The sequence below is a fragment of the Ictidomys tridecemlineatus genome, chromosome 5, assembly GCF_052094955.1.
Source record: "Ictidomys tridecemlineatus isolate mIctTri1 chromosome 5, mIctTri1.hap1, whole genome shotgun sequence".
Lineage (NCBI taxonomy): Eukaryota > Metazoa > Chordata > Mammalia > Rodentia > Sciuridae > Ictidomys > Ictidomys tridecemlineatus.
Genome location: NC_135481.1, coordinates 70,910,857 through 70,921,251, shown reverse-complemented (window position 1 = coordinate 70,921,251; position 10,395 = coordinate 70,910,857). Strand labels below are relative to the sequence as shown.

Genomic DNA, 10,395 nt, shown 5'->3' with positions numbered 1-10,395 from the left:
GTAAGACTAATGTTGATATTTGGAAGAAAATGTGCTGATGAGAGAATTAATGATTAATGGAGTTCTGGACAGGTGAACAATGTCTTGCAGCGAAACATTTCTGGAGGTAGACAGATTCTAGGGAACAAAGCTAGAGCCCACTTGTGATATTACTGAACCTTCAACAAAAGACTGCCTGGTAAGGGACGACCGAACAATTGCACAACTGAGGCAGGATCTTAAATGGAGAGAGAGCAGATTTAAAAGAAAAATAACTTGTTTAAAAGATGGGGATGGAGGTACAAGTGAAGAGGTCTGCTAAGACCGTCAACATAAAACTTCCTGCCCCGCTTTGTCCAGAGGATAGCTTTACAGAGATCCTTTAATAAGTTTTTCAAACCCCTAAATTCCGGTAAACTTGGACGGGATGGTCCATACCATCTTGAAGTTTGGAGGTTTTATGCTTAATTTCTGCTCTTTTCAGCTAAATTTTTTTAAGGAAAAAGCCTGAGTAATTAGAAAAACCTTAGAAAAACTGCAGAAAAAGAATAACGATATTTTACTTTCGCGGGGGTGGGGTGCGAAGGGGGTCTCAGGGCCGTGTCTGTAAGATCTGGGAGGTGGGGGCCCTAAACCTAACCCTTGGCTTTGGAAAATCCCCAATAACCACACTGCCTTGGGGGGGGGGGGGGAGAGGGAAGCGGAGGCGGGGCCCGGAGTTCGGCCGCCCGGATCCCGCGGAGGGCGAGACCTGCGTGCTGCGACCACGTGACTCGCTCGCCTCCGGATACCTGCGCCTGCGCACTGCGTCCTCGACGAGGCGGAGGTATCTCTGGTGGCGACTGCTGCGGTGGCTGTGAGGACTGAGTCGGTGGGAGTACCATCTTCAGCTAGGTTGGCCCAGGTTTCGGCTCATGGCATCGAGTAGCATCCATCCTGAGGTCAGCCAAGACCAGCATGTTGAAATTGGCGGGAGGAGGAGGGACTCTGATCAGGAAGGGGCCTGAGGTGCCTCAGGCCGCTCCGGGCCCGCGGCCTCTCTCTCCCGCCCTGTTTAAGGCCTGGCTTGGGCTTGGAGCCCAGTTGTTCATTCCTTTTTCCGTCCCACCTGTTGGGTGGAGCAGTGCGAGGTTTCTTTTCTTAGACTGCACGTTTTTCTCGAGAAGTGCGGTTAGTCTGGCGGGGAAGCGTGGGCCGCCTCCACTGGATTGAGGAAGAGATTTGGGGATAAGTCTGAACCCTCGCTTCCCCCAGCGTGGCTGGGAAGACGGGAGGGGGCTCTTTAGTGCCGCGGAGGATTGGGAGGGTGTAATAAAACTTCTGTTAATAAAGCATTTGGATGCCTTGGAGGATGTGTTCCGCCTTCTAACTGGAGAAGCAACAGTTTTGGGGGCCTGGGGCACAGCACCCCAAAGATCAGGATAGAAACAAAAACTAGGCACGGAAAATCCCAGTAGGATCTTGTAAAGGAATCTGAGTGTTTATACTTTCGTAATCAGAGACCAGGCACTAGTGTTTTTCTCGTTCCAAAATCACATCTTGAAATTAATAAATAATGTTTGAAGTTAATGATAACTGTTAATGTATTGTTGATGATGTATTTTTTTCTTTTTTAAAAAATGTGTTGTTGATGATTCTGTAATACCATATAATTTTATGTTAACTTTTTAGTTTGGCATTCATGGGGTCTTCCGTATTTGAGGGCCCAGTATTTGGCAACTGATTTTAATCTGTTCAAAAAATACTTTAAAATTTACAGCTGGAAAGGGTGAAGTTTAAGAAAATGTCTCATCTGGGGGAAGTATGGAGCTTACGTTGGAACTTAAGTGTTTTGGGCTCTGTGGCAGTTTTAAATGGATCGGAAAAACAAACAACCCAAGCAACTACTGACAGGTTTCCTCCTCCCTTCAGGTTTATAACCTCATTTTAAAGTTGAAAAAAGTTGGAACTCCACTCTTCTCGTTGTAGGGATAAAGTGACAAAGAAGTTATACTAAAGACCACTGGTTTTTAGATTGTGAATTCTGAAATAATTAGGGGCTGACTAGAGAAGGATAATTAGTAGGTGTATGAGATAATTGCAATGAGCATAAAAAAGCAGAATTTTTTTAGTCTTAGAATATTTGGTAATATATAGTTGAATATTTAAAATAAAGAATTTTGTAAGTCAAATGATGAAAATTGTGTGTCATTTTCAAAAGAAAGAACAGAATCTTCTGTGCTATGTTAATAGTTGTGGGTAAAACAGAACTTTTTTTTCTTTTTTAATAGCCAAAGAAGGACGAAAGTAGTAGTTGTAGTCCAGTGATAATTTTTTTCCAAAGATTTGAGATGATGCAGATTTATTTACAAGATCCAGTTTCTAGGATATATTAAGTGTTTAATATGTGGAAATCAGAAAGGTCAATCTGTGAACATTATACTTAGCCTCTAAAAATAGGTACTCAAACCAATGGTTATAGTAGCCCCCCCTTTTTTTTTTTTTTACAGCTGAAATCTAATTGGCTTATCTAAGCCTGAGGAAGAACTAATTTGTGGATTGCAAAGCTAGTTAGTTGATCTGCAGCACCCACACTCTTTTTTTTTTTTTTTGGTAGTGGGGATTGAACTCAGGGGCACTCAACCACTGAGCCACATCCTCAGCCTTATTTTGTATTTTATTTAGAGACAGGGTCTGGCGGAATTGCTTAGTGCCTTGCTTTTGCTGAGGCTGGCTTTGGACTTATGATCCTCCTGCCTTAGCCTCCTGAGCTGCCAGGATTACAGATGTGTGCCATCCATCGCGCCCCGCAGTACACTCTTGACTTGCACTTTTAGTAATGACTTTGGATTTTTATATATTCTGTTCATGAAAAAGAATAATCAGTGGCATAAGTTTTGATTACCGCTACGGTGTAAGAGGCATACAGAGTGTAAAAAAATAAATTATATTAAATTAGATGTCTCATATTTCATCAAATGAGTGTTGGTTATTTAAGTTGTCTTCCCAAAGACCTTTTAAATTTTAAGATGGCATGCTAATTGTTAGGTGTTTAATGTATATCATAATTATACTAAAAGTTAAATGTGTGATTTTAGAACTGTATCTGTTCTGAGTATTTTATAATTTGTCATTTTTTTTTCTGTAGTTTATTATTTTATGCTTATGTGATTTTTGTAAGAAAGTATAATATAATTTAAAAAAAGATATCAATTTATTTTTTGAGTTGAGAAAAGGAATTTTGTTAGTCTGGAGAAATACATGTGCCAAGGCATGAAGAATGTTTAGGCATGAAGAATATAATGTGCTCTGGAAACAGCAGTAAGGAAGAATATTGTAGGTTTAATATGTTTGGAAAGTTAAGTTAGGAATGGTTGTGTCACTTGTTCAGAGAAATTGTGCTGTTACACACCAGGCACTATTGTAGGTTCTAGAAACACAACAGTGAATAAGTGAAGATTCCTTTCTCATTAACTTTAAATATTCTAGTAATATTTGTTTATCTTTAGCAGTAGTGCTTATAGTGTAGTAGCGTTTTTCTTTTTTTTTTTTTGACTGCAACCCATATAAAGGATGTACATGTAACATTACAACTCTGTAATCAGTAGTTGAATTGTGCATTCAATATGCCCTTAATGTGTGTGTGTGTATTCTGATTTTGTCTACTATTTGTTTTTGCATTTACAATTAGAAACTGGTTAGATAAAATCTGCAGTTTGAAAACAGCAGTCTGGAGGTGATATAAAAACTACTTAAACCGACATATTAGTAGTATGAATGAAAAGAAGGGGTTAGTTAATTTTTATATCAAAGTATGTGTGATTATGTTGTGAATGAGGTTTAAAAGGATTAAATAACTTTTTCAGAATTCCTTAATAAGTAGGGAGATTGGATCTTTAGTTCAGTTGTGTTGTCGTCTAGTGACCAAGCATTTTCCACTTTCTATTTGGTTATGAATGTAATAGGCCAGGTTTTAGTATGGGTAAGGACTTTGTTAATTGTCAGTTAATTGATAGTGTTCTAAGTCTCAAGGTGTACTATATCTGTATGTACTGGTAGACTTTGCCTTGACCCTGAAGAAATTTGTAATTTAGGAGAGAAGGTAAACATTGAACAAGTATCGAAATTGTGGTATGTGCTGTGGAGAAAAAGAATGCTGTGGGATTGTCACTAGGGACAACCTAAATTATTTGGGGAATGTGGAAACACGTTTCAGGAAGTGATTTTTAAACTTTGCTCAGAAGAATGAATAGGCTTTAGTTAGTTGGGAGGCATTAAATGGTAGTGTAAGAATGGAATAGAGGGTTAGGAGAGTATTTCATGTAGAAGAACAGCTTACACTAAGATCCCAAAACAGTGAAATGGGAGTGGGAGGGATGTTCCTACAGAATTTAGCAGAAAAGAGGCAAGAGTTGTTGATGTTAGGATGGGGTTGAACCTTGGCTCTGTTTCTTCCAACTTATTTAAACTTGGACAAGTTGTTTTAACTTTAATAAATGTTAGTTTCTCCATCCTTGAAAGTGGGAAAATGGGATTTAACAAAATATATGATCAGTAAGTAGCATCTTTTAGTGTTATTATTGATAGCTGGTAATTGAAATTGTAGTAATACCTGCCTGATGACATGCCTTCATTTATTCATTCTTTCAAAAATAGTGTGTCTTCTGTGTGCCAATCAATATACAGTAGTTGAATTTTGTGCATGTGTATATAATTGTGTTAAACTGTCATGAAATATGGCTTTTCCATGTCTTTATGCAAAAGCATTGTGATAAATTTTTATTCTCTTTTACATTTGAAAAAAACTGATCTAAAGCAATCTGCAATTTGAAAGTTACTGATATAGTTGGGAGATAATGAATATGTGAATTATATCAATAATACTGTGAATAAAAAGGAGCCAGTTAATTCTTAAACCAGTTAATTCATAGTAGGGTCTACTAAATAAATTATTCACTATTTAGAATATAGAAAGTGCTATGAATAAAAGTATAGCAAAGTGCTTCGAATGGGAATGGGTTACAACTTTAAATAATGTGATCCAAATAGAGTGAGAAGGTGACATTTCAGCAAAGTTTTAAAGGAGACGAGGAAGGCAGCTATGTTTGTATGGGGAATTTTCTTTTTGTACAGGGAACAGCCATGCAAAGCTCTAAGTCTGTAGAGTATGGACTTTGAGAGACAGCAAGATGTCAGTATGGCAGGAACTGAGAGAGTAAGAGTAGATGAGTCAAAGAGATATTATAGGGTAGTGGACCACTGAAGGATATTGACTATTTGTGAGATGGAGCAGTGGAGTGAGTCTGATTTACATTTTTAAAAAAGAAAAATTTTTTTTAATATTTATTTTAGTTTTCGGCAGACACAACATCTTTGGTATGTGGTGCTGAGGATTGAACCTGGGCCCCACACATACCAGGCGAGCGTGCTACTGCTTGAGCCACATCCCCAGCCCGTGATTTACATTTTTTAAACATAACTAATTCTGCTATATTGTTAATAGACTAAACACAGGGAGTTGGCGATGGAGATGGAGCAAGAGAAAAAGGAGGCGGTCCATAGAACCTTTTAGAAGCCTATAATGGTATTCCAGCTGCTCTCAGCTGGAATAAAAAAGTATTATAAGAAATGGAATTTTGAGGACATTTGAAAGATTCCCTAACAGATTGATTGGTGTGAGAAAAAGGCAAGGATGATTCCAAGATTTTTTGGCCTACGCAGGGGGAAGGAGGACTTTTCAGTTATTGAAGTGGGTAGAGCAAATTTGGGGGGGACAAATCAGGAAGAGACTTGGCATTTTAATATTTGAAATGACTTTATATATGTAGGCAGTTAGATATATGACTGGAGTTTGGAAAAGAGGCCTAGGCTGGAGATAAACATTTGAGGGTCAGCCTATATTTAGTATCTTAAGCCTTGTGAGATTGGGAGTTGAGTTAAAAATGACCAAAGACTGAATCCTGGGGTACTCCAACATTAACAGGTTGAAAAGAAGAGCACTCACTTCATCTCAGGAGATTGTCAATCAGTAGAAGTGGTAGGGAGGTACAAGTAACATCAGGATATGGTATGATCTGGAAGCTAAGTGAAGAAAGTATATCAAAGAGGAGAAGGTGATCAGCTGAGGACAATATCTTGAAGTTACTAATTCTTTTTTCTTTTTTTTTTTTGTAGCAGGGATTGAACGCCAGGGCGCTTAACCACCAAGCCACATCCCCAGCCCTTTTTATATTTTTTGAGACAGCATCTTGTTAAGTTGCTTAGGGCCTCCCTAAGTTGTTGAGGCTGGCTTTGAACTTGTGATCCTTCTGCCTCAGCCTCCCAGTTCTCTGGGATTACAGGTATGTGCCACTGTGCCTGGCAAAGTGATACCAATTCTTATGGGACTGTGAGAAGCACAGATTCTTCAGAAAAAGAGCACCCAAGATAGGAGGAAAACCAGTCGAATGTCATGAGTCAGAAAAGGCAAGAAAAGAAAGCCTGGCATGGTGGTGAGTACCTGTTATTTCAGCTACCCTGCTACTCAGCTATTTAGGAGGCTAAGGCAGGAGGATCGCAGGTTCGAGGCCAGCCTGGGCAATTTAGCAAGATTCTGTCTCAAAAAGGCCTGGGGATGTAGCTCATTAGTGGATCACTTGCCTAACATGTGGAAGGCCTTGGGTTTAATCCCCAGTACTACAGGAACAACTGTCTACTATTGAATAGAAAGTCATATTTCTGTTGTACACTGTGAAGATTAGAAAGATGAATGGCAAGTATCCAGCTGAAGCTATGAACTAGGAAATTGTGAACTTGAATCTACACACACACATTCATTATTATATAAAACAGATGAGGGGTATTTATTTTTGAATGCTAATGGAAGTAATCTAATGCAGTAAGAGGAACTGATAAGAATGGGAGAGTAAATTAAAAGAAATTCTTAAGAAGGTGGGTGGGATAAATGTTTCAAGTCTTGAGTTCTGGTATTGGCCTTTGGTAGGACCAGAGATCTTTATCCATTGTGACCAAGTGGTTACAGATGCATTGAGAGTAGAAATTTGGTGGTAGGAAAAATGAAGAAGTCACACTTAATTGCTTATGGTCTGAAGAAATTATGAGACTATATAGAAACAATGATTATGTATTTCAACTATTGTTGCTAATAGCACAATAAAGATACTAAACAAATACTTTGAGAACAGGAAGAAAGATGATAAATAAGTTGAGAGGTAGTAAATCTAGTATAATAGATTTACTACCTAAGTTATAAGAAATTTTAAGGGGGTAAAGGATATAGAGATCTAGTTGCTCTTGTCAATTAGGTCATTAAACTAGACTGTATAGTATACCAACTGATGGTTATTTTCTTAGAAAAAGTGCTTCAGTGAACACTTTTTCTAAGAAAATTTTCTAAGAAAATTTGATTTTTTCCAAATGCCTTTAAAAAGAATTATTCTAACCATGGTCTCCGAAGATAAGAATGCTCAGTATGACTAAAAGTAGAATTGGTTGAAAATCTGAAGTAGTTTAGATGTAGAATTTTCCTTCTTTGTCCAATATAGCCAGTGAAAAATTAGATGTTTATTGTTCAAACTGGATGGAATCAAGAATTTTGACACATAGTGGAATGCAGGGCCTGGGTAAAAGGTCTTAATGAGAATGGGAAATGGAATAGAATGTGAGATCGTCAGCCCCATTTGTCGTTTTTGCTCCCAGAATGCTGGTTGCCTTTCTTCTGTTTTTCTAAGTTGAAAGAGTCTTTGGGGAAACTTAACCCAGGTGAAAAAATGTATAGCACTGATGTTTAGTGGATTCCCTTAATAGAATGTCTTTCTGTACCAAGATCCAGCAGTTGTGAATCCTGTCTAACTTGCAGAGTAACTTTGTAATGTCTAACATTTCTTCCTAAATGTAAGTTTGAAAATCACTATACTTGAGACACCAACACAGTCAAAAGACATTTAGAAGAAGCACATAGTGCTAACTGAGGAAATTTAAAGGGAATTATGGAGAAATGACAGAAAATATTGCATTAGTGAAAAAGGAACGGGAGACTTAACAAAAAAATCATTCAGAGAATAAGAAATGGAAATTTTAAGCTTTATGCCTATATATTAAAAATCCAATATAAGGAGTAAGGGATTATCTCTTGTAGAATGAGTCAAATCAGTAAAAACAAAGTTAAAAAGAAAAAAAGAAGATTAGTTCAGGAGGTCCAACATCTAAATAATAAGAGTTCATCAAATAGGTAATAGAGAAATGAAAGGGAGAGATTTTATCAAAAAACAAAACATTTCTTAGAATGGCATAAAAATCTAGGTTAAAATAGGTTGTCTAGGGAAGGGGATGTAACTCAGTGGTAAAGCACTTGCCTAACTTGTGCAAACCCCTGGGTTCAGTCTCCACTGCTTCAAAATAAACAAATAAAGAAAAAAGGCCTTCTAGATTGTAGTAAGGGAGTAAAAAGTTTTGATATGCTATTGCACAGTAGGATGACTATGGATAATGATACTATATATTGCAAAATATATAGAAGAAAGGGTTTTAAATGTCTTACCATAAAGAAATGTTTGAGGAAATAGGTATGTTTAGCCTGCTTTAAATGTTACAAGTAGGTCAGGGAGTGTTGCTCAGTGGTAGAGTGCGTGTTTAGCATATAAAAGTCCCTGGATTCAATCCCCAGTACCCCCTACCCCCGCCAAAAAAAAAAAAAAAAAAAAAAGTGTGTACATGTACCAAAACATCACATGATATCATAAGTAAAGCTGTTATATTTTTATGTATCAGTTTAAGAAGTTAAAAAAGTAGTTTTTGAATGAATGCTCTGCAGAATGAGTGGAAAAAGACTCCCATTAAGGAAGTGTTTCAGTATAAGCAGAAAAAAAAGAAACAGTCTACTGAGAAACAGGTCATGTGGAATATAAGGGATAAATTGCATCACAAGTTGGGCAGAGTTGTGCACATCTGTAATCCCAACTATTTGGGAGAAGAGGCAGGAGGATCAAAAGTTTCAGGCCAGCTTGGAGTGGAAAATAAATAAAAAAGGATTATGTGTGTAGCTCAGTGGTACAGTGCCACTGAATTTAATTCCCAGTACTTAAGAGGGTGGGGGTGGGGGGGAGACCATATTTCTTCAATAGTAGTACCAGATGCTAGGGGACAGTGAATAGATTCTTCTAAAACTAAGGAAAAAATTCAGTCTGGAATTTTATACTTATAAAATTTCTTTTGTTGGTGTTACTGGGGTTTGAGGGAGTACTTTTCCACTGATCTGCATCTCTAGCCTCTTTTATTTTTTTTATTTCAAGATAGTATCTCACTAAGTTGCTTAGGGCCTTGTAAATTGCTGAAGGTGGCCTGGAATTTGTGATGCTCCTATCCGAGTTTACTGAATTGCTGTTAAGTGTGCCACTGTGCCTGCTTATACTTAGAAAATTTCTCATTTTTTTTTTGTAGGCTATAGGAATGATCCTCTAGAAGATGGAATTAATCCATTAATTTAAAAAAGAATGAAATTATGTCACTTTGAGGAAAGTGGATGGAACAGCAGACCATAATCTTGAGTAAAATAAGTCAGATGCAGGAGAAAAGTATCATTAGTTTTCTGTTATGGGGAAGCCAGAGTGAAAAAATAAGGACTCAGCAGAAAATGGAGACCATTAGGGAAAAGGAAGGGATCAGAGGGAGGAAGAGGGGATAGTGGGAGTATTTGGTAGTGAAGTTGATCGGATTATGTTTTTATAAAGTATGTATGGATCTGCCACAACGAAACCCATCATTCTGTATATTAATATACAACAAATAAATAAAAGAGAATAAATGAAGAAAGAAAAAGATTTTGGCAGTTATAGATCGGATTCATCCCCCAGGGAATAAGTAAAAGGACTATATTAGATTAAAAGGAATATGTTAGATCAAAAGGAATAGACAAACCTAGACAAGAAGAATCAGTAGAATTTGCTGTGGAACCTTAGATGTTCTCCAAAGGAAAAGTGGAATTCATAAATATGCATGACATTGTTTTTTGAAGGACTTTTTATAAGAATTCTAGTAGGATATGGTTTCAATTTTGAAACACAAGAAGGTAAATGAAAATAATAAGATTTAAAGGGTTAGAAGCAAGAAAGTATAATTATAGTATACAGGGTAGTTTAGCTTAAAAATATTTACAGAAACACACTAATGTAAAACTGAATATGGATTTAACCCCAATTGATATGATTATATTAGGATCATGAGAGGGAAATGTATTTTCCCCCCCAAATTAGGAAATAAGATATGCCTCCAGATAAATTCTATACTCACTACCAGTTTCAAAATTGGTAGCATTTTTTCCTATTAAAATTTCTAATACAGGGGCTGGGGATGTGGCTCAAGCTGTAGTGCACTCGCCTGGCATGTGTGTGGCCCGGGTTCCATCCTCAGTACCACATACAAACAAAGATGTTGTGTCCA

The 10,395-nt window shown here is 37.3% G+C and overlaps 1 protein-coding gene across 5 annotated transcripts in view; it reads left to right on the top strand.

Annotated features, from left to right (window-relative positions):
- Positions 1-761: 761 nt before the first annotated feature.
- Positions 762-10,395, top strand: part of Prpf39 (pre-mRNA processing factor 39) — a 32,258-nt gene continuing 22,624 nt past the window's right edge. For 2 of the 5 annotated variants that reach the window (XM_078050182.1, XM_078050179.1), the window contains exons 1-2: positions 766-920; positions 6,136-6,449. The gene's annotated coding sequence lies outside the window, so the exon portion shown is untranslated. Of the gene's footprint in view, positions 921-6,132; positions 6,450-10,395 lie in introns of all 5 variants that reach the window. The other 3 variants (XM_078050181.1, XM_005331751.4, XM_078050180.1) reach the window with 2 other exon arrangements.